The sequence below is a fragment of the Amphiura filiformis genome, chromosome 2 (genome assembly GCF_039555335.1).
Source record: "Amphiura filiformis chromosome 2, Afil_fr2py, whole genome shotgun sequence".
NCBI lineage: Eukaryota > Metazoa > Echinodermata > Ophiuroidea > Amphilepidida > Amphiuridae > Amphiura > Amphiura filiformis.
The window spans coordinates 20,080,626-20,105,788 of record NC_092629.1 but is presented as its reverse complement, the minus strand read 5'-3'; the positions used below and the strand labels follow the sequence as shown (position 1 = coordinate 20,105,788).

Here is a 25,163-nt window from a genome sequence, read left to right as displayed (position 1 = left end):
TCAGCACAATATTCAAATATTTAGGAATCAATACCCTTAAATTAGTATTGTTCACTGAACCATAGCACCACTTCATGGTCAGTGACAACCTTTGAGGTTTTCTTCCACTCCAATACCGAGTAAACCCAAGTTTGGGGTATGAAACAAAAGCGGAACGTATGGCGTTGGGGTAAATGAAACACTCGGTATGATGTTGCCCAATTTTGTTCTTGATTGAGGAAATTATATTCTCAGCGTTCCATTTATTCACTGTTCCATTTACCCCAATTTACCCTAACTATTTGAATTTAAAAAATCATCATCATCATCATCATCATCATCATCGTCGTCGTCGTCGTCGCCGTCATCGTCATCGTCGTCATTATCAACGAAATTGAACTCTGGCTATTACATTTAAGCTTAAAACTCTGATTTAATTAATGAGTGCACAATTGATAGATTTTCACAACTGATCTTTTCAGTCACCGTACGCCCTCTGTTTGTTAGCTTCGGATAATAAACTGGCAGATTCTAAAATTAGAATTGTTCAGTTAGTATTGAAGTGTCATTATAATTATGCCATTATGATATGTTGCATTCAATAATATAAGCCTACGTAGGGCCTATACTTTACTTTTACTGTCACAAATATAATTATATAGCCTAAACTTTTTCATAACCATTTTATACTAGTATTTTGATGTACTAAATATCAGTATAATTTCGAGTTCAACTGAATGCGTTCATCATGTTTAATAACATTTTTATTTATCAAAAATCGACTATGGCATAGTCTAGGGGATTGCTGGATCTTGATCTTAAAGGTAGGCCTAGCGCCTACTGCGAGGGCTCTAATCAAGAGCTACAATTGAAACAAAAAGTAAAACGATAGTAGGCCTGATATTGAATTGAATACATTCGGACATGCCACATTAGGGGCTGTGCAATAATTATGAGCCCTGGGGGAGGGTAAAATTGGGGGTGGGGGGTGGGGCGCCTTTTAAATAAAACGCTCTAAAAAGGCTTAGGAAAACCGTACAGAAACGCTTAAATATGCAAATTTTCCTGCTCGCTGCGCTCGTAACAGGTATATAGACCATTTAAAGTTTGCAAATTGGGATCTCAAAAATTTCGCATGTGGGGGCAAAGATTTTTTGCGGGCCGGGAGGGGAGGGCAAGCGATTTTGGCGGGCCGAGAGGGGACAAGCGATTTTTGGCGAGCCGTTTGGAAATTTTACCCCCCTCCTCCCCCGGGGGGCTCATTATTGCACAGCCCCTTAATCATTAATATAAATAGGCCTACATGCGACATCCCTGTGCGACATTAATTTAATTAGTTTCCGCAGCGAGACTACAATAACATGCGAAAGCGCAAGCGGACCGCATGCGGTACTGCACAAGACCGCTGTTTATTTTGCGACTAATTGACCTCGACACATTAAAGATGGATGCTGGCGGTCTGCACGTACATGTAAGCCATAGCCGTGAATGCCCGTGATGGAATAAAAATGCTGAAAAAAGGTGTTCATATTGCAAGAGTAACTACATTTTCGAATCGAAGGTAATTATTTGATCTAAAATATTCTTAAAATGAATTCGGTTTCATCATCAGCGATAAATATTTCCTGAAATTGTACATTACTTTGCACCCAAATTCTGTACTTGTATCCGGAGCTCTGCAAGTGATTCACCGTGCCGTGCTGCAACAAGGCAGTAGCAGCGGTAGGATTTTCAAATCTTTTTGAACTTTTCCCATGATTTTGGGCACTTGGTAGACCTTCTAATTTTATATCTGATCTTGTATGCAAGTGAATAAAAACGCTGTCAATTAATGAATGGCCCACCAAGGTTAAAAAATGTACTTGTTTTTTTAATAATATAGTAAACGATTTCAATATCATGCATGGCCGCTACCGGTATTAAAGGCGGTATACATGATTATAATACATGTACAGCATCCAGCATGCATGTATGTCTGAGTGCTACATGTACATGCCATGTAAATAGGTAGTCTTGCCAGCAAGATTTCAGTCTTTATCATAAACATAATGACTATGGTTACACTCAGTTACTGGAACTATGTAAATGGGTATGTGTATGTAAACATGTACCGGTACGTTAGCAAGGGCCAAGGCCGTGGATGTACCTACTACCTGGCATGCTGGAATGGCATTGCACAGTCAGAGATGCGCAATATTTAGACAATAATAACTGCACACCATCTATTTTGAGGTCATTCACCTTTTCGGTAAATCCCATAACCCTTTGCGAGTAGGCCTATGTACACCTGAGACCTCGTCATTTGACGTCACGCCAATCTGCGCCGATGCGCACATCGTTTATCGAACATGGTTACTGCGCATTGCTAGTCAGCGTGACGTCAAATGACAAATTCTCAGGTGTACTCGCAAAGGCTTATGGGATTTACTGAAAAGGTGAATTGTGTGAAATTGTTTTCGGCTGAGGTATTTTCCGACCGAGGAAAAATACCGAGGCCCAAAACAAAACCCGACAATTTCACACAATGACCTCAAAATAGATGGTGCAAAGTTATTATTGTCATTCATTACCGTCGTATCTAATATTTTGAACAAATCAAAATGGCATTTTATGTTATTTTATACCATAAAACGCTGTTAAATATAACCAGTTTTAATCATTGTTGTAACCTACCCTACAAAAAAATCAAACCAGGCGAATATAACATTCGCGCCGACAACAAGAGCTACCAATCACAGAAGCGCGACGGCATCGCGTAGGCGTGTGCGTTGCCATAACATGTAGCTTATACACGCACACGCGCGCGCAGAAGTCATTGTTGCGCATCCGGAGTCATTGTGAGTTATTAATGCAATTAGTGCGCGGTCATGCAGGCAATCAATTTCTTTTGATTGGATTACAGGCTTCACATATAAAATGAGGTAAATATTAGACCGAGCAGCTGGCTTCTGTTGGGTTGAAGTAAGCTTAGTTGTCTGTTTGTCATTTGATCTAGAAATCGTCTACTATCCACGATGACACAGTGTGAACACTGGACAGAGATAGAGCATGGAACTATAAACTATTTCAGTCGCTTAATCATCGCCAATTTTCAAACACATAAGGGAAGGGGGTACTACACCCCTGCCTAATTTTGTGCCTATTTTTGCATTTTTCTCAAAAATTATAGCGCATTGGTGACAAGTAAGATATATTATAGGGCAAGGACTACAACTACTGCACTGGAAATTTTATTTCAGCACAGGCAACAGTTGTGGAGTTACAGTAGTGATTGGCTATAAAACCTTGGTGTGTCAGATAGGGGAGGGTCTTATTTGAAGCAGCTTATCCTCCTGAGCATTTTGACACCTTTTAAAAAATAATCGGTTAAAAAATGATTTGGTGCCGGCCAAAAACGACATACAAGGGGGGGTAATTTGGACCTTAATTTTCTACTTTTAAGCAAATATTGTGACATTAAAGATAATGTATTGTATTTTTTGGTATTTCATGGATGAATTTAGGTCCAGGAAGGTCATTTATGCAATTTGTGTTGAAAGAAAATTTTTGGTGTCTTCAAAATTGACGTTTTAGAGTAAAATCAGTCTGTGAGGGCGCTTTATCATTTAATGGCCCTTTTCGAACATATTTTTGTTTTTTTTAATTCATCATACTCGAGATGATCATTGATTACACAAATTCTGAAATTTATAGTGTTTCATCACATTTGGTGTGGCTGTAGCGCTCATTTTTAATCTAGGGGAAACCTGCCCATAGGAACATACAGGGGTCAACGAACTTTTGTATTACATGTAATTCAATGGAAGCGGCTGTTCAAATATTTAAATCGGTACTACGCAAAAACAAAATAAGCTGGAGAGTTCAAACTTTGGGAGATTCTGTTAATTATAAATAGCTTTCATTTGGTCATAAAAAAACAAAGGGGTGTATGCGAAACAGCTTTTAGGCTGAACAGCGCCCTCACATCCTAAATTGGAGCTTCAACTCAAAATAAAAGATACAATTTTGGTAAAAATTGCATAAATTGGTCCAGTGGTCCTCAAACTATGTAAATTATCATTAAAAACCATCAAACAATATAAAAAATTGCCATAATATTCAAAATAGTGTAAAAGAGGGGGGGTCCAAAACGAATCACCTTCTACGTCGTTTTTTGGCCCGCACCAACTCATTTTTCAGCCGATTATTTTTTTAAAGGTGTCAAAATGCTCAGGAGGATGAGCCGCTTAAAATAAGACCCTCCCTAAGCTTTCTGAAACAGCACCCCTTTTTCAGGCTGTTTAGCCTATGCCTAGTTACAGTCAAAAATGAGGGAAACCAATATTTGATCAATAAATCAGTAACTACTAGCCTTGAGTTGCTGAATTTTCAGTGCAGTAGTTGTAGTCCTTGCCCCTATAATATACATATCTTACTTGTCACCAATGCGCTATAATTTTTGAGAAAAATGCAAAATAGGCTCAAAATTGGCCAGGGGTGTAGTACCCTTAAAAAATTCTTTATTTTAAAAGTTTATATATATTACCAGGGTACCGAAATTTATTTTGATGACTTATCTGTATCTTCAGAGTTTGCTCATTTTTATTTTATGAGATTAACCATGCTAACAATTCGCTGATGATATGTGTCATTTGAGCAACTTTTTCGGGGTGCTGTACCCATCGTGATCTGCGTTGTTGTTTAATACTTCCAAATTTCCATTGCTTTAAACGTGGTGTTATGCTTGACTGATTCTGACATGATTTGAGATACATGTAAAGCCAAAGCTCAGTCCATAATAATCAATCGTCGGTTTCTACATACTGTATAATATCAGTGGCCTGGAATGGATTAAGGATCGACTTCTCGATCAAATGTGTTATGTGTGCGACATGGGTAATCATGATAATTATGCAATTCATTTCAAGTAGGCCTACTTCGCCCCATCATCCCAGAAAATGTGGGGCTGTAAGCTGGGTTTACATAGGAATTAAACTGTTGGTGTGCTCTAGGGGTGGAATGTGTAGCATGTTGGAACATTTCCAACCCTATACATTTTGTACAACCCAGGGATTGGCAATGGTAGAATGCACCCTGGTACTCTGGTAGTCTAGCTTCGAATTTGCTCACCAATAGCTTTTGAGGCTAGAGACCTGAGCTATCAAAATCTAGCAGAAATTGATGAAGCATGACACCGTAATAGCAAGGGAAGTTCGGAATTAAACATAGCCGATTACGACGGGGTGATCGCATCAAAACTGTTGCTAAAATTGCACTTAATTAACTAAATTGACTTTAACATAACCAAAAATTACAAGTGCTGTCATTTTCCCACATTCCGCGGGAAAGGTGGTTAGGAAAGTACTCGAAACTCACTCAAAAAACACAAAGAGTTGGTGCACACAAAAACACAGATGATGCTCATTGCTTTTTAATAGAAATGATGGACATCAATATTGTGTTGTTGAAATTGGGAATAGGCAGGCTGCTTTTGCCAGTACGGTCTGTCATTTTGTTCACTTTTCCTCCACGATTCTTCAATTTGTACACTCAAATACGATGGAAATAAACCTATGTAGGTGTGGTCAGTTGAGCATTTTTCTTGTGCAAATGACCTTAAAATACCTGTAAAATTACTAAGATCTGTAAAATTTTTGCCATTTTTTAACTTGCTCCATTCATAGTTTTTTTCTAAAAAAAACACCCAAGACACAAAATCTAGGTCAGATGGGCCTGTAGAACAGGGTTTTTTGTCACCTAAACCTAGCTGTAATTTCAGCTTAAGTATCAAGTTAATCTTTTAATTTTTATTTTCTTTTATTTGCTCTATTTTCACAGAAAAAAACATGGATGTTCAAGAGAAACTGGCCAAAGACATGTAGTTCCATTCATTAAGAGGGTTGGTGCTGGTGTACATTGCGACAGTGTCATCGCATGATATGACTTAACGACACATCAAGGTCACAAATAATTGTTCCTGTATTACCACGGGCTGTGAATAAGCAAGACGAATCATGACAGTTCGGCCTCGACAGTTGGTTAATTTTGTGAAGGGTTTTCTCAAATTGAGAGGTTCAGTGCCATTTAACCAGAGGTATAGACACAGGATTGGAGGTAGAAGATTTCAAGATGCAGGACAGAAACCTATAGAGAGCCATTGTGATTCGGGAAAACCCTGGGAAAAACTACCCGCCAAAGTAGTGGACATTGTTAGATTAGATTCACTCGATTGTCGTTGTGATGCACAGCAAGTGCACTAGTTAGTAGCATGGCTAGTGCATGAATCTGGAACACGATTCAAAATACATGTGAACGTAAGTACACTATTAATAAACTTAATATGTTCTATTCCATTTCTCCAAAATTTAGGGGCTGTCATTTTCTTTGGAAGAGGGGGGGTCAAAATGTTGTGAAGGAATTTTTAAGAGGGCCACAAGAATATTATAATATAAGCACTTTCGACTTTGATGGCCAGATTGGGGGGTCATAATATTTTACTTAGCATAAATATAGCACACTGTAAATTAAACAGAAGTTTTTGCCCCTCCTATGAATATTTGATCAAGTAATTTGCGGCACTTAGGGTCCAAAGGGTGCGCAGTTTACTTTTGCATGCAAATAAATAACCAAACAATGACTTGAATGCATTTTTAATTTGGTACTGATCAGACTACAGGCCTCACATGTAACTTTGGTGCTAGCTTACATATGTAAGTGCACCATGGAGAAGCCCAATTTCAGAAACCTGGAGGAAAACTTCTTCTTCTGGATAATGTCCAACACCCTTTCATTTAAAAGGAGTCAACCGGACAGGATTCAGGTCTGAATGCAGTTTGCTTGTTATTTTCTTGCTGTTCTTGACTCTTGTAAAAGCTCCATTTTAACTTGACCTTATTTTTTGAATTTTCACAACCAGGTTATATCAGTGATGTCAACTTGAAGTGAACTGTACGGTTACAAACTACTTTCAGATGTTCATTGTGACTTCAAATCATGGTGTATAGCGAACTCAACCGTGAACCATCAAAAATCTGGTATGTACAATGTACAATGAGTTTAAGGCAGGCATTTTCGGTTGGGTTTAACTTTTTGGGTACCCGACCGAGATTTTGCTACCCGGGAAAGAGAGCCAGCATCGGGTTACCGTTTTTTTGTTTTTGTTTTGATTTGGAGTGTCCATGGACCTAGAGCTCAATGATAGGATATCATTCATGGTTGACCGATTTTTATTTTAATATGCAAAGTGATAATTTGTGTTCATATGTCATACTCTACCAATGATTGCAAAATTGATACAAATTCAATGCATTTTGAAATCATTAAAGCCAGGGACACTCCAAAACTGAGAAAAAGTTTAAAAAAAAAAATTGTTGCAATTTCGGTATGGTACCATACCTGATGCTAAATCATGCGATTACCGCACAAAACATCAGGTACCGGGTACAAAATTACCCGAAAATGCCTGCCGTAAATGAGTTTAGTAACTTTTTATTGGTTAATTTAAAGGATTCTAAAGGCAATAAGGTCCAATGCAAATGAATGTGTGCCGGGTACCTCAAAATGGTCCAGAATGATTGAAGGCCCAGAATACTTAGTCATGGATCCCAGTCTAGGTTTTACAACTTGCACTTGCAGCAAGTACCTACTAGCAGCTGATTTGTACTTACTCTCTGTATAATTATTTGCATAAAATGTGTCAATTTCAACATGTAGTGGTTTGCATAAATCACAATCAAATGAGAGTATTCAAATTTCATGTAATTATTCTTTTTACCACTGCAATATCTCAGGTTCAATCACGGAGCCCCAGAATGTTGGAAAGAAAAAAATAATCTCAGGAGACTCAGGGCCCTGACTTAGTAGCTTCAGGTCCTGACATAGTAACACCACGGGGCCCTGACTTAGTAATTTTGGGGCCTGGAGATAGAAACAAAGGGCCCTGATATGTGTACATCCATATCAAAATGAGGCACTTGTCGGCTGCTATATATTTGTCTTCCTTTACACAGTAGCAAGGAATAAATACCAGACTTATCTCAAGTGTAGGTCACTTCAAATCATTCCCAAGTTACCGTACATGGTTTAGGAATGTTCGCAGTAGGCCTATTCCTAAACCATCAGTGACCTCTCCACTTGAGGTGAGTCTGGTATTTATTCCTAGTAACTTGGGACCCCGAGATAGTAACTTATTATCTCAGGGCTCCCAACGGGCCCAAGCTACTAAATCGGGCCCCAAGATATTTTTTTTCTTTCCATGCCACTTTCTTCAATTTAAGGGATCTAGAATGAGCGTTTATGGCGTTTCGACAGTATTTTTTGTGGGACATGAGAGCACCTCAGACGTATCGAATTGAATTCTGAATACGAAGCATGTCTTTCTGATATCAAATAATTTTCATTTTTTGAAATTCACAATATAATACAAATTTTATGACAAATTATTAAAATTTGATATTTTTCAAATTTTTGATATATAACAGTCCTCGAAATAAATTTTATAAATCTAATGATATATTCTTAAAGTGTATGTAGCTGGGAGGAAAAGCCGACGATCAATTGAAAATTTTGACCTTTTACTTTTATATTGAAGATATGGATTTTTTCCCAAAAAGACCTATTTTTGTTGGTGTTTTGGGGAAAAAAATCCATATCTTCAATACGAAAGGTCAAAATTTTCAATTGATCGTCGGCTTTTCATTCCACCTACATACACTTTAAGTATAAATCATCAGATTTATAAAATTTACTTCAAGTACTGTTAAATATCAAAAATATCAATTTTTAATGATTTGCCATAAAATGTGTAATTACATTGCGAATTTCAAAAAATCAAAATTATTTGATATCAGAAGGACATTCTTCAGTATTCAGAATGCAATTCGATATGTCTGATGTGCTCTAATGTCCCACAATAAATACTGTCCAAACGTTCATACCCCTTCCTTAATCTTGATAAGAAAAATGTATTAAATTTAAATATTTTTAATTGTTACTTTTGGTTTATTTTACAGATGAAATTTGAACTGGAACTGGAAGGAACCACCTGTAGCAACAAGCTAAAGCAAGATATAGATCGAGATAGTGATAGTGATGATGATGTGAAAAAAACAATTGACATAAAAAGACAACTTGTCAACACCATGACAGATAGGGTCTACATGTAGGCCTACCTATCATTTAGGCTTGGATCACTAGTAGACATCACCTGATGTTCATTTCATATTTTACCCTGGTGGGGATTCTTCAAAATATTTTGTACAGGGATGTGCCACTGCCATACAGACTTATGAATGCTGACTTTCTCTATACCTAATTTTTGTTTTGCAACCCAATATTTCACAAAAATCACTCAAATATACCTCGATTGGGCACATTTGTCTCCATTGAAAACCACCCGCCGATATACCAAACTCACTGAAAATGTATGCAGGAAGAACCCCCCCCCCCTGGATTTTACAACAGTGGAAGTGAGTCCTAATGTTAATTCAATTACATTGAAATCGAATTGAAATGAATTTTGGGCGATTTTCATTTCAATGCATTGGAATTGAATTTGAATCAAAATGAGTGGGCTTGGGCATGAATTGAATTGGATTGGAATTGAAAGCATCGTTCGCAACAAAGAATTAAATTGGATTGGAATTGAAATCATGTTGAGTGATGAAGAATGAAGTGGAATCGAAATGAAATTCAGCTTTGATTTCAATTCAGCATTTCAATTCACAAGCAGATGTCTGTGATTCCAGATCATTTCACCTGTAAAAAGTGCCCTTCCCCATTCTGAATTCTGATACACTTCCAGGTCTATTCACACAAGAGACACACATTAAAAACTTTTGGCACTAATCATAGAGCCCCTATTTTTCTCGAGCTCCTAATTTTTATGCTCAAAAGTCATTGTACATTAATTTGAACAAATTGTGAGAAAACCATTAAAGAAAATGCATATACCCGGTATCTTTGACAGCTTTTCTCACACTTTTTTAAAAGTACAAGGATTTTGGGTGTAAAATCTTTATAGGACTAGGAGGAGCAAGAGACAAGTAGGGGCTATCTATAAAAGTATCAAAACTTTTTGACATCTTTGAGGTCAGTGTGGGGACAGGGTCCCATTATCGATCGTACCACACACCTTAAGTTTAAAAATAATGTGCATGGTGGACAAGAAGTTAAGACAAAATATGAAGTCAGTCACCAAAGAACTAAGAATTTCCAAAGTTTCATAAAATAGGACCCAGATGTCAAGGATCACTTGTGTTGTTTGAATGTGAAAAGTGAGTTAACATAACAATAAAATATCTTCTGTTGAAATGCTTTTGTGATGCAGTTTGATCAGCTCGTAATCGGCGGGCCTTTATAACATCGCGGAAATCATTGGATTTTTTTCTTTTGTATGAAATAGGTGTGTATCACTTGTTGCTTGAGAAATTGTACAAAATAATGCACTTGTACTGAGCTAATGCAGTTCCCCCTGTGGGGCTTGTGCATTTAGACGCATCAACACCTTAGTATGTGTGCATTGTTTTGTACAATTTCACTCCCAACAAGACTTGGTGATATGCATTTATTAACCTAGAAGTATGCGCATATTACATACTCTAATTATAACTTTATTATAGCTCTAGCAAAGATGGAAGTGCTGTTGGTTGGTCATGTATGATGTACCTGTGGACTGGACAGTGTTATTGGTAAATCAGCACAGTGTTGAGCAATTTCCTGAAAATGTGTTCAGAATTGTAGATTGTGAATATATGAAATCAAAATTTATATTAATTAGAAATTAAGAACACACTTATATAAATATAGGGTTTTAACTAAATAATAGGAAGGGGTAAAAGTAGGCCCTGCTTATCACCTTTGTATAGTGGTCAAAAATTTAAATGGTTTCAATTGTTTTAAAAATCCTCATTTCTTCTTCTAGCCCTGGGAATTAAAGGAGGATGGTATTATCAACCATCTCATCTCCAGCTCCACTTTTCTCCATCAAAATGGTGATTTTGGTATCAGTGGAAAGTCCATATTTTTCTCATTGACCCTGTGAAATATTAGGGCTTAAAGATTATATATTTTGTTTGGAATTTACATTTCATAAAATTGTTAAGAATATGTTATTCTACTACTTCTGCTGAATTTTAAGAATGTGAAATGTACATGTGAAAGTCTTTGAATTTTGCCATTTCCACAATGCTGGCTGCTTTGTTATGATTCTTGTATTTTATTTATTTTATTTAGTCTTTTATTTATTTATTTATTTATTTATTTATTACACTTTATCACTGGTACATGTATATACAATAATTATAATATAACATCAAAATATATTGCACATGAATATTCAAAAGTACATACAAAAAAAGGAAGTATAGATAACATTTTACACCAGTGAAAGGCAAGACTAACAGGTGCAAAGCACCTCTAGGACAGTCCCACCATGGATCAAAACATTGAGGACACCCCCTCCCCCTCCCAAAAAATTTGAAAAAAACACCCTACACAAGCCTACAACCAGAACACTGGCAACATGTAACCCAAGAGCATGTGTTGTACTGTAAGGATCAAAACTCTCCTCTAGTTTGTTCTTGTACCACTCAGGACATGTTGACAGTGGATCTAATGTTAAGTATGCATATTCAAAATAATACAGACACTGCCAGTAAAATTTGATAATTTTAAATAACAATTGTATTAATATTATAAAAATGTAACACTTGTTTTAGGTTTTACAACTTTGTGTATTTTTGTTTGCATAATACATGTATACTGACCACATGTTGGAATACTTTGTGTGTGTTTAGAAAAATAAAGTGACAATAAATAAGAATACAATTTAACATGTATTTATGTGTTTGTTTTCATGGTGACTTGTGTAAGGGCTGATCAATATTAGACAAGTTAATTGTTGAGCTTATTTAATGGCAATGGGTGAAACAAGAAAGAAAAAAAAAAAGCCAAAATTTATCAGGAAAACAATTTTAAGCAAAATATGTTAATGTTTTTGAGCTGAAAACAATTGAATTAATAAATTGCCTCAAAATATTCTCTTTGTGATGCTTTTTATCTTTCACATTCACCCCTTGCACAAAGAAGTTTTTTTTTCTGTGGTATAAAAAAGGCATTGGTGTAAAACTGCAATTTTTGCCAAAAGTTTTGTTTTGATGAGGGGAGGTGCAAGTTGTTTTGAAATGTCCAAATCCGTGAATGCAATGCCTGCTGATCGAATTCCAATAAAACTCAATTTTTGAATAAGATTCATCCTCCACAGTGATATACCAACATGGATATGGGTGGACCCTGAGTGATCCCATGTTCCAAATACCTGGACAAAATTGATAAATGCACTGATGTACATCTTCTCAATAGACCCATTTCATACTAAATTTCTATTCAATTCATTACACCTCCAGACGCCTGAACTTGTCAGGGGTGGTGCAATAATTATGTGTACCCCGGGGTGGTGAATTATAGGGGGGGCAAAGATTTTTTGGCAGGCCAAAGGGGGGAAGCATTTTTTTGGCAGGTCGAAAGGGCGGGTCAAGCAATTTTCGGTGGGGTGGGGGGCATGCAATTTTTGGCACAGATATTTTTGGCACCATTTCTATATTACACCCTAAAAAGGTGTAGGAAAACGTTAGGAACACGTTCAAATATGCAAAATTTCTTGCTCGCTGCGATCGCACTATATGATAAGACAAGGTTTTACATTCAGGTTCCCAAAAATCTTTTTGGCACGTCAAAAAAAGGGGGGGGGGCAAAGATCTTTTGGTAAGGCCAAAGGTGGGGGGGGGGGGCAAGCCATTTTTGGCAGACCATTTTGAGAATTCACCATCCCGGGGTACACATAATTATTGCACCACCCTCAGGAACGGACACATCATGCAGTGGTGGCGCCAAGGGGCGTGACATTTTCCCCAATCTTGGGCTTTGTCTTCGGTACTACACAGTTAAATGTTAGAATTTGAACTTTTTAAGTCCAACTCGTAATTTTGTAAGAAATTTGGACCCATTGATATACCAAAGTTTTGGCCAAATCTAACACAAATTAATTGTCTTAGTTTTTACAACTTACAACCAAGCATTTTTGAGAAATTTCAAACATTTTGGCTACAGTAATGCAAAGTTGATCTATTTTCCAAAAGGAATTAAGAAAATTTTGAAAACAATGACCCATCCATAGGCCTATTTTACAATCCGAGTGCCTACTTTAGGGGCATTCGTTTCTTTGAAAGGGGATCCTGATGTGCATCACCGCATGTGGAAATGCAATTTGGGATGTGTAGTTCCGCATGCGGATGTGCGTGACGGAATGTGCAGTTTCGCATGCGGAACTGCAAGCGGATGTGTGCAATACTGCATGCGGTGCTGCACATATAACGGTCGGTTGTAATACCTGGTTTGAGACCTTGACGTGTTTTTGAGACCATAACGTGTTTTTGAGACCATAACGTGTTTTTGAGACCATAACGTGTTTTTGAGACCATAACGTGTTTTTGAGACCATAACGTGTTTTTGAGACCATAACGTGTTTTTGAGACCATAACATGTTTTTGAGACCATACCGTGTTTTTGAGACCATAACGTGTTTTTGAGATAAACGTGTTTTTGAGACCATAACATGAATTTGAGACCATAACGTGTTTTTGAGACCATAACGTGTTTTTGAGACATTAACGTGTTTTTTGAGACCATAACATGTTTTTGAGACCATAACGTGTATTTGAGTACATAACGTGTATTTGTGACTATAACGTGTTTTTGAGACCATAACATGTTTTTGAGACCATAACGTGTTTTTGAGACCATAACATGTTTTTGAGACCATAATGTGTTTTTGAGACCATAACGAGTTTTTGAGACCATAACGTGTTTTTGAGACCATAACATGTTTTTGAGACCATAACGTGTTTTTGAGACCATAGCGTGTTTCTGAGACCATAACGTGTTTTTGAGACATTTCTCTGTTTTTGAGACCTTTCTCTGTGTTTGAGACCTTTCTCTGTTTTTGAGACCTTCCTCTGTTTTGAGACCTTTCTCTGTATTTGAGACCTTTCTCTGTATTTGAGACCTTCCTCTGTTTTTGAGACCTTTCTCTGTTTTGAGACCTTTCTCTGTATTTGAGACCTTTCTCTGTTTTTGAGACCTTTCTCTGTTTTTGAGACCTTTATCTGTTTTTTGAGACCTTTTCGGTTTTTGAGACCTTTCTCTGTGTTTGAGACCTTTCTCTGTGTTTGAGACCTTTCTCTGTTTTTGAGACCTTTCTCTGTTTTTGAGACCTTTCTCTGTTTTTGAGACCTTTCTCTGTTTTTGAGAGCTTTCTCTGTTTTTGAGACCTTTCTCTGTTTTTGAGACCTTTCTCTGTTTTTGAGACCTTTCTCTGTATTTGAGACCTTTCTCTGTTTTTGAGACCTTTCTCTGTATTTGAGACCTTTCCCTGTTTTTGAGACCTTTATATGCTATTGAAACATTGTTGTGTGTTTGTTTCTAAGACCTTTCTCTGTTTTTGAGACCGTATTGTGCTATTGAGACATTACTGTGTGTTTGTTTCTGAGAGCTTTCTGTGTTTTTGAGACCTTATTATACTTTTGAGACCCTTGTGTGGTTTTGAGACCCTTTTGGCCCTCATGGCCGCCCATAGAAAATACCTTCTGTCTTGGATTATTGGACATCGTATTGGTCATGTAAACCCCAATTTTGACATATTTTTAAATGTTTAAAAACATTAAATTATACAGTACACAATAGAAATTGTGCCTCAGGCTTTGGATATTTTTCCCCGTACGCCGCTGATAAGTTTCCGCAAGAAAAATGGGTAAGGCCAAGAAAAAAAAATGTCTCAGACATCCGCGCGCATTGCTATGTGAAATCCAATTTAGCGCTTAGCACTACGAATTGGCTGTATTTTTTTTTTTTCTATGTTAATTTTTTCAGTATCGTATAGCGATCCAATTTTGTCTTTTTTGCAGTTTGGTTGTTGTTTTTTGTACACATTTCGCCATGATTGTAAAAGAGACAAACAAAACTACTATTCATTGTGTATATATATTACTATATGTTTCTATATCACATATCGCATAGCTCATATTCATAAAAGAAAAAAAAAGCGCATAGCACAGACACTTTTTTACCAAATGTGTCTGAGACGTACATAGGCCTACTTTCTTTTTTTATTGGCCTAAATCCTAAGCGACTTGAACGCGTCCACGATCGATAATCCGAAAGGTCATTAGTCCGAAAACCCCCAAAGAGCCTAGCCCGAACCCTAAACTTCACCCTAACCATAACCTATGAAATATATAAAACCAGAGCCATATACAATAGCGTTGCATGTGTGTGTTAATTGTTTGTATTATTGTAAATTGTATAATTACTTTGAAATTTGCGAGCGCGAGACAGAGCCATTTTGACCGATTTTAATTGTTAATTTAACAATGTTCAATTTACTAATAATATCATCAGCTAAGGCCTTTTGATCAATATTGCAATCTATATCATTTTATGAATTAATAAGGAGTAACAATATACAGCAAGCTTTCGCCAATGTTGATATCAAAACACTTAGGGGCTGTGCCATAATTATGTGCCGGGGGGGTAAAATTTCGAACGGCCCGCCAAAAATCGCTTGCCCCCCTCCCGGTCTTCCAAAAATCGCTTTCCCCCACCACCCTCGGCCCACCAAAAAATCTTTGCCCCCCTTTACACATGACAAATTTTGGGGATCCTAATTTGGCCAACCTTAAATGGTCTATATACATGTTGTTGCGAGCGCAGCGAGCAGTAAAATTTGCATAAATCATTAAAGCGTTTCCTAAGCCTTTTAGACTGAGCGTTTTATTTTGAAGGCGCCACATGAATGAGTGCCAAAAATCGCTTGTCCCCAGTCTCGGCTAGCCAAAAATTGCCTCCCCCCTTCTGGGGGTGGGGGCGGGGGCATAATGTATGAAAGTCAGGGAGGGCCGGCCAAGATTGACTGAATTTTGACGTCGTCATTGGTTTATAACATGTAAACACGAAAATGTCTCAAATAAATTCCAAAAGTGTATGTTATTGTATGTTATCAAGCACTATTTTATCAGTCTAAATCCGTATTATAAGGTTCGACAGTGAACCTCATTGTAAGTACTCATTTTCTTGTATGAATAACACACGTCGCACGATATGTTATGATATATAGGCCTACTGAAAATGTCCCCCATGTAAACCAATACGAATACGTGGTGTAACGGTAAGTGTCTTCACCTGCCAAGCAAGAGGTCACGAGATCGATTCCCACCCCGGCGATAATAATTTTTTTCTTCACATTCATTTTGAATCCAAAATTATTTATTTTCATGTGAAAATGTACACATCGCACTGGGAAATATATTTTGTGCATTTTTTTTTCTGTAACGGGGCCAATAGAGCAAAAAACGTCATAGGCCTATTGTCTGTTTTGTTTACGCTTTAGTATTGGCTGTTGCCACATCGAATAATGTCAGCCGCCATCGTCTGTAATGAAAGTAGTAGAGTTGAGATAGTGCTACCCTCTGTCAATGTAATTAATGGTTGATTAAACATTTTACTAGAGGGCAGTATTCCTGATTTTATAACGAGTTAATGGTAGCGCTACACTGTTAAATTGCATAATTACGAGTTGGACCAATAATATTTATCTACTCATCTATTGTGTCCGATTGTGACCTGCTCCAACAAAACCCGGAACAAGTCACCAGGCATGTTTTTGAGATATAGGCCTATAAAGATGACATTTTGGAATTCTTAATTTCATGATATTTGACCTGGACTGAGTGGACTTTCAAATCCTTGAAAGTATACTTATAAAAGAGGTTTATTTAATCAATAGGCCTACTTGACAGTTGAACTACGATAATCCCTAATCAATCCTGTGTAAGGCAGGAAACTAATTAGCACATTACTCAGACTCCAATCCATGAAAAAAATAGTTGGCACACTTGCAGCAGGATCTGTGATTGCACTAAGCAATGGAAATGCGTGCCCGAAAGTTGGAGAGGCGAGTGAAACATGCATGTAATAATCCCGGTTTTTATGATTTATTTCGAAAAGTTTTCACTTTGGCAAAAGTCTTAACGATTGATGATAGGAATCAATCTAAATAGATTTAAGAATAGATTGAAATGTTTTTTGTTTTCACTCTAACTCTCTTAGCCTTCTCTTTGTAGACTGATTTCACTATCAAAGTTTTACTCCTAATGTAGGCCTACTGCCAAATGACATGACGTGTTGCATATGTTTGGAATGAGATTTCAAACCGTTTTAGAGTGAACATTTTCAATCTTTTTTTCAACTGGAAAGGATTTGTCCCTAATTTGGGACGGCAAAAGATTGAAAGCCAATGAAAATCAATCCTTTCTACTGAAAATTCAATCGAAAAAGATTTGCCCTTAACTTTAATCGCTAAAAGATTGTAAAAGATTAAGAATCACTCCTTTTGATTGAAAAAAAAGTTTGAAAAATTCAAATCACCCGACTGAATATACAGTCGAAAACGATTTGTCCCTAATTCGGGACGGCGAGATTGAAAATTCAATCTTTTTGATTGAATATTCAATCGGGTAATTTAAGAGAGAATGTCAGCTAACACCTTCTATGTGATAAATATACAGTTAATGAAACAAATGAAGCTAAAGCCTTTATGCGCGGCTACCTAATTAAAGCCCCATGTCGTATGTATATTACACCTGCCAAACAGAAGTGACAAGTCACTCAATTTCGAAAACTGGACGTTGAATGTACACTCTCATGAATATTGATAATTTAGCAACATTTTCCAATATATCAGCGCTCAAATCGGACACAATAGAAGAATAAACCCTGCAGTGCGTTGGTCATCATGGTCATACAGTTGTCAAATTTCAAACTTGATCAATATTTTCGCCATATTGAAGCTAAAATTATGAAGGGGGGCTTTGGTGCAAAAGTGGAACAAATTCGTACGAAGAGAGCAAAAATGTGCATTTTTAGGCTAAATTGAAAAATAGAATGACCTATAATTATGAGTGTCAAAATTCCACACGCCAGTCGGGCGTGTACTTCTAGAAAGTTACACGCCCGACAGCAAAAGTAGGGGAGAGCAAGGAGTGTTCGCCCTATTTTTTTCTGACCCGCCTAGCGATGTCAATTTTAAGGTTAGGGATGACCTGATTAGCTCATGTGAAAGCCCTATGTCTTAGCTATATACGACCACAATCCCAGAACTATAGGCCTTACAATAGCAACAGGATAGAGCAAAAAAAAAAAAGTTTTTCAAAGTGGCGAACTTGCCCCATATTGGGGCAGGTTCGCCCATATGGTGGGGTAAGTTCACCCTAATCACAAAAAAGGTTTAAACATTGCGTAACAATAACATATTCAATGTATAAACATTTAGCAAGAGTATACAGGGCATTCATTCTCTACTGGGGAATCACTAAATTTGTTGCAGGGGTCGGGTCAGGGTAAAATGTAGGGGTCCAAAGTGAGTTTAAACGTATCATGTTTACAACTTCGGGGGATTATGGATTAGGACATAAACGGTGGTATGAGTAATACTGATACCACATAACTTTACAAAACATGCTTTTCAGTAGTTTTACCTTGTTTAATGGTATAATTATCAATATTTTGCATAATACGCTAATGGGGCAGGTCCGCCCTCCAGTTTGGGGTAAGTCCGCCCGGGGAAGATATAGGGCGAACATGCCCCATCCTCAAAAGGGCGAACGTGCCCCTTGTGCACATTTTTGTATTTTCTTCAGGGTATGCAAAATACAAATCGAATAAGGAGTTTATAACTGCATTAAATCTTTAACAATTCCCATATGTTCCAAATACAGATTTCCATTAAAACCATATGTATCTATGTATCAATGATAATACAACATTATTAATGCAAGAAAAAATTATGTTTTGATGTAATTTTTTTGTTTTGGCTGCAGTTCGATGAACACGTCCCTATATATGTCGCGTAGCTAATATGAGAAGTTTATAATGACCTATGTCACCTAATTTTACCATCATCAAATTCCCCGATAGCCGTAGTGCTGAGAAACAAGGGGTGGGCGAACCTGCCCCTAGGGCGAACACTCCCCTCTCTCCCCTACATGCCATTGGCGTGCGGGCGTATGTAAAAGTCGAGCCCTGAACATGACTATTTCAACAAGATCCGCAAGATCGCATTATGGGCTCGAGAAAAGTCAAAATTAAATAAAACTAAAACCAATGGTCTCAAATTGTTCGTCTTGCAAAAACAATAATGAAGATTTTGTTTGTATAGGATTATAGGTGACGCTGTGAAATAGGTCAGTACATCCGGTTAACGGTATTTTTGGTCAAATTAATCAATACTTGACAGTTGAACTACGATAATCCCTAATCAATCCTGTGTAAGGCAGGAAACTAATTAGCACATTACTCAGACTCCAATCCATGAAAAAAATAGTTGGCACACTTGCACCAGGATCTGTGATTGCACTAAGCAATGGAAATGGTCAAATTTCTTCTCCAAGATATAGAAAGTTGTCTTTTGTTTATTGTCGTGTCTATTTTGAGAGCAGAAGCCACTACATCATGTAATGTAAATTGAACAGTGACGTGATTTACGCGTGTTTTTTTTTGCGTCAAGTAAAGTTCTCTCTGCGAAGACGACAAGTTCATGACCATAATTTGGAATCAGTATGAAAAAATTCATTAAAATGAGTACAAACTAGCCTAGCTTAATGGCTCTTGTACGGTGTCTGATCTCCGCCAAACTCCCCCTTTTATAATTCATCTCCCCAAATTTTTATTTTCCCCCTTTTTGCGAAATGCTTTCCCCCTTTTTCAAATATTTCCCCCTTTTTAACTTTTCCCGTTTTCAAATAGTTTCCCCCTTTTCGACTTTCCCCCTTTTCCATATAGTTCCCCCTTTTCGACTTACCCCCTTTTCAAATAGTTTCCCCTTTTCGACTTTCCCCTTTTCAAATAGTTTCTCCTTTTCGACTTTCCCCTTTTCAAATAGTTTCCCCTTTTCGACTTTCCCCCCTTTTCATATAGTTTTTCCCTTTTCGAATTCCCCTTTTCAAATAGTTTCCCCCTTTTCGAATTTCCCCCTTTACAAATAATTCCCCTTTTTATTTTCACCCATTTTGTAAATAGTTCCCCCTTTTTACAAATAATCCCCTTTTAACTTTCCTCCCGCTTTTCACAAATAAAATAGATTCCCATTTTAAATAGTTTCTCCCTTTTCGCCAGCCCATAGGGCTGGTACCTGTTTCTGAGATGGGGTTTGTGTACACTAAAGATTAGCTAAGATTATAGCCTTCTTCTATTGGTATGAATTATTTTTTTTACTTCTCGTGGTGGAAATGTTTTTGATATCTGCTAATTCGATTTGCAAGGAAAAGAAAGTTAGTATGTTTTGCCGTTTCAACGAACGAAAACGATTGAGTATTGCCAAAGTTATGTTTGAATTAATTATGACTTAAAAAGTTATCATAGGTTAGGCCTACACATATAAACATAAACTTGTTCAGCAATCAGCATATCAAAAAAATGACATGGTCAAAGCGGGGAATGATCACGAGGTCATATCAGTGGACTACTGAGCATAGCATGATGTTTGGTTGCCTGTGAGTGCATAATTGATATGTTGATAACAGATCTAATTATGTTGTAGAATCAAAATCTTCATTGGACCACATTGAAGTCAAAGTAATTATCTATCCTATCCTGTATGGTTTTATGGATAAAATTGACTCAAAATGTTATTGATGATATTATTGCTATCTTTAACATCAGTTTTGTCTTTTCAACGGGAAAAATCCGATTGAAAATAAAGTTTTTAGGGGCTAGCTATAATATTGAACAATATATCCCATATTTTGACATGCACTTATAGAAAATACATAAATTATTGTCTTACTTTATAAATTATAAATACTGTAGAATGACACATAACTAAAGTGAGGCCAATTTCTATCTTTTTTATTTGATTTATAAAATTACATTCAACAAAATGATTGAAGACTGAGAAAACACACAATGCAGACTATTACAGAATGGAGTAGGTTAGATGCCATGTCCATAGCTTTGCAGGAGTTTCGGACTAACAATCAACACATTCAAAAAATACAGTTTAAAAGTGAAGATTGTAGTGAATGATCAGTCCTTAATATCATGTGCTTGCCACTATCTACTTTATAGTAAACTATATACATTGCGAAATAATATAAAATTATTTTAAAATAAAATGTGCATGTAAGTTGAGTTAACATAGCGAATTAACTAACAACTGCAGTGTATTTCTTGATTTTAATAATAAGCATGGGTAAAAAGCAGTAAAGACAAAAATACAGAACAATTTGGAGTAATGAATTAAAGAGTTGACAGGAGTTATAGGAGTTAATGTTTTTTGCTGTTTCAGTGTGCATGTTCTCGCCATTGATGGTTTGGTGAACTGTCATGTAACCTGGATGTAAGCGTGATCCTAAAATGCCTTTCACGGTGACCCAAACTATTTACAAGACCTCTTCTGCATTGAGGCTGGCCTTCCCTTTTAAAGGGAATTTTTATTAAATAATACTCCCTTTTTGTTTGGGTACTCCCCCTTTTCCGTGCGTAGGCTTTACCAGTAAGCCTGGACCCTGTAGAGTACCGTGCACTCACTAGAGCTCATTCCGCTACATCCATTATTGGAAAGGCGTTCTACATGAGTTTGGATACCAACGTAGGTAGATTTATAGCCTGTTGTGCAAGCGCCCGCTAAATTCAATGGGTTAGGGATCCGTCAACTTTTATGCACGTTTTAAGAGGGGCTGTACAAAGAGCAAATCCGATATGATTGATAAACCAAATGATGTTCAGAATGTTAAACGGGTGAAATGGCTTGCATAAATATTTATGCTGGTCAAATTCATAGCAATGATGTTTGAAAGTCTGTGAAGAACTTGTCTATAAACAGGGATATGTCAGAGACAACAAACAACTGGCTGCCATTGTTACAGAAGCCTAGATAATAAGAATTGTTTGTGCTATATATTCAAAAGGGGTTTTTTAAAGTTAGCACCAAAGTTTAAAACAAGCGGTCTTAACAGTGAAATGACAATAAAAGCATACATTTATAAAACGGGCCTGGACAAAATGGGCATTGCATATTTATGACAAGTGTGGCTGTGTGATTTTATGCAACTTTATTTTTAAGCCAGTTCCGAGTAATTTTGGCTATTCTTTGTTTGTCAACAATCCCGTTAACAATAAAAATGTGCTTTCTAATCAAAGGCTCTATGGCATATATTCAATTGACCAGACAAATGAACCAGGGACTTCAGTCAGTGGTGCACGCCTCAAAAATCCAAAAAGAATTAGCAGGCCCTATATGTTAGATGAAGAATTAAGTAGCAATTAAGCCTAGTCTTTTTTAAAAGTCGAGACAAGTCCAAAATAATAACGATTAATAAGCCAATCTAATTGATTCGAATTCCAATCTCCTGGCCTTTTCCTGGGTCTAGGCCCTATAGTTAGTTGCATGATATAATTCAGATTATGATTTTTCTTAAATGTAGATCTATATCCTATAGAATTCATAAATTACATAATAAGTATCATTTTATTCATTTTATTTAGCTCAAGAATTTGTCGGGGAATTTGTATCAGACAATCACGTGCTTTCAACGTGTAGGCTGGACTATTTCAATCAGGGTCTGATTTCAATATCGAAGTACATGTATGTACGGAAGTAACTAAGGGCCATGCGGGTTGCTTTGTAACGCAAGAAATCTTGTGATCACAAATCCCGACTTCTTGTGTTCCTGACTTAGCCAGTCTGAAATAAAGAGAAAGTAAAGATATCAAAATAAAGAAATAGTTAAGACAACTCAGGATCTCAAGAACTCATGAAATCTGTTCAATTTTTACGGCGCTGGTATTTTAATTGTAAGCCCATCCACGTTAGTTATCTCGAGATCCTATTTTCTTGACTTAAAGTCAGGAACTCGTGAACTCAAGCCACGCTTGAGTTCCTGACTTCCTGACTTCAAGTCAGGAACACAGGATCACGAGATCCTGACTTCATGACTTTAAAGTTAGGAACTCGTGAACTCAAGCCGCGCTTGAGTTCTTGAGTTCCTGACTTCATGACTTTAAAGTCAGGAACTCGTGAACACAAGCCGCGCTTGAGATCCTGACTTCACGACTTTAAAGTCAGGAACTCGTGAACACAAGCCGCGCTTGAGTTCACGACTTCCCGACTTTGAACTCAGGAACACAAGAACTCAAGCGCCGCTTGAGTTCACGACTTCCTGACTTTGAACTCAGGAAGTCACGAACACAAGAACTCAAGCACGGCTTGTGTTCGCGATTTCCTGACTTTAGCACGTGTGTTGCTAGCGCCATCATTTGATATTACAATGCATGCATTTAGGCTCTCTCAGCGGGTAGGTGACGGATCTTGCAACTATAGTGGATTGATATCAAATAATTTGTAATAAAATTAGCACAAAAATACACATTTACCGACATACTTGCCCGGTATTTTAAAGAATGAACGAAAGTGATACAGAAATGATTATTAAATATATTAAAGTGATGACACTGACACATGCATTGCCCGGTATCATGTTTTAGGATATTTGGGCTAAAGTTACAATACCTGATCATTTCTTGATTGTTGTGACATGCCTGCCTGCCATACACAGCGTGTTCAACTTCTTTCGACAAGTTTAAGAATTTTGAAGTTAAAAGTCAAGTAAAAAAACTAGCGATGATCATGAAGATGATGATACGTCGTGAAGACTGATGATCTGATCTGGGTAGGCTGTAACCCTACGCTTATTACAGAAAAATCTACTCAAGTTTTATATCACACATATTATAAATGCCATCGACCATGGAATTAGTAATAGTTATTCTATTACTTCCATGCATCGACCACCCCGGCAACCAGCTCCTCATTCTAGTTCTGGTGAGGAAACCTTGACCCTCAGGCTCAGGCCAGGTTGATGCTACAAAATTTCTCTGCGAAAAAGAGCTGAACAGAACCCTCGGCCTCCAGTCTGCACAATAAATTTTGGCCAGCGGGGCACAAGTATAATCTGAGATAAAATTCCTATTAAATTTCAGGATAAAATTCATTCCTAATTTCAGGGTAAAATTCATAAGTTTAGGATAAAATTCATAATTTTAGGATAAAATTCATATATTAGGATAAAGTTCATAATTTTAAGATAAAATTTATAACTTCATAGCCGACAATTCCAAAAATAGCGTAGGCTTGCGGCATTAAAAAAGAAAGAATCGCACCAACCCTCGGAGCAGAACAGCCCCCCCCCCAGCACTCAACTATAAAGTAGAAGTGACGGGTAGGCCTATGTCTATGTGTCTACCGGCGTCGCGAAGTATGGGCCCAGTATCGGGAACGGTATGCGTGGTAGGCCTACAAACAAAATCAAAAAAGGGGCCGGTCATTGGGTATAATATTTTGAAAAAAGGGGGTCATTGAGTATTTAAAAAAAAGGGTCATCGGGCAAAAATATGGAGCAAAATTTGAAAGTTTCAGCATTATTTTGTTGCATTTTGATGATGCTATTCTAGAACATATAAAAGGGGGTCATTGGGTAGCCGCAACTTAAAAAAGGGGGAAGGGGTCATCGGTTATAGAAAAGGGGTTATGAAAAGGGGTCATCGTGCCTGTTTCTTCTCTTTTCATACAGGCCAGCATGCTTAAATAGGCTTTTTAGCCTGGCTTTCAAGAGCATTTTGTTTGAGCTTGGTCCCATCAGGAGCGACCGTTTTAAAAACAAACAAATCAAAACATACCGCCGTCACACCCGGGCTGTCAGGTCATTGGCGTAAACCTGTTTGATACATCCGCTGGTTTTTTAATGTCTATGGATACATCTTCTTTTATGGTTGGGCGAAACTCGTTTCAGGCTGACTCGATACTTGTAATTCTGGTTCGGTGTCACCTCCCAGCTGAGAGAGCCTAAATATTATATTTAATACCAAATGATGGCGCTAGCAACACACGTGCTAGTCCAGGCAAAGTCAGGAAGTCGTGAACACAAGCCAACACAAGCGGCGCTTGAGTTCTTGTGTTCCTGAGTTCAAAGTCAGGAAGTCGTGAACTCAAGCGGCGCTTGAGTTCTTGTCTTCCTGAGTTCAAAGTCAGGAAGTCGTGAACTCAAGCGCGGCTTGTGTTCACGAGTTCCTGACTTTAAAGTCGTGAAGTCAGGATCTCA

The 25,163-nt window shown here is 37.3% G+C and overlaps 1 long non-coding RNA gene across 2 annotated transcripts; it reads left to right on the top strand.

The window, feature by feature from the left end:
- The first annotated feature begins 1,471 nt into the window (after positions 1–1,471).
- LOC140145967 (uncharacterized) lies at positions 1,472–11,511 on the top strand. 2 transcript variants are annotated; one of them, XR_011858159.1, is made up of 4 exons: positions 1,472–1,540; positions 5,797–6,272; positions 6,875–6,992; positions 8,970–11,511. It is a non-coding gene; the product is annotated as an uncharacterized lncRNA (long non-coding RNA). The 2 variants fall into 2 exon arrangements; XR_011858160.1 differs by lacking the exon at positions 1,472–1,540 and adding an exon at positions 1,680–1,701.
- Positions 11,512–25,163: the final 13,652 nt, after the last annotated feature.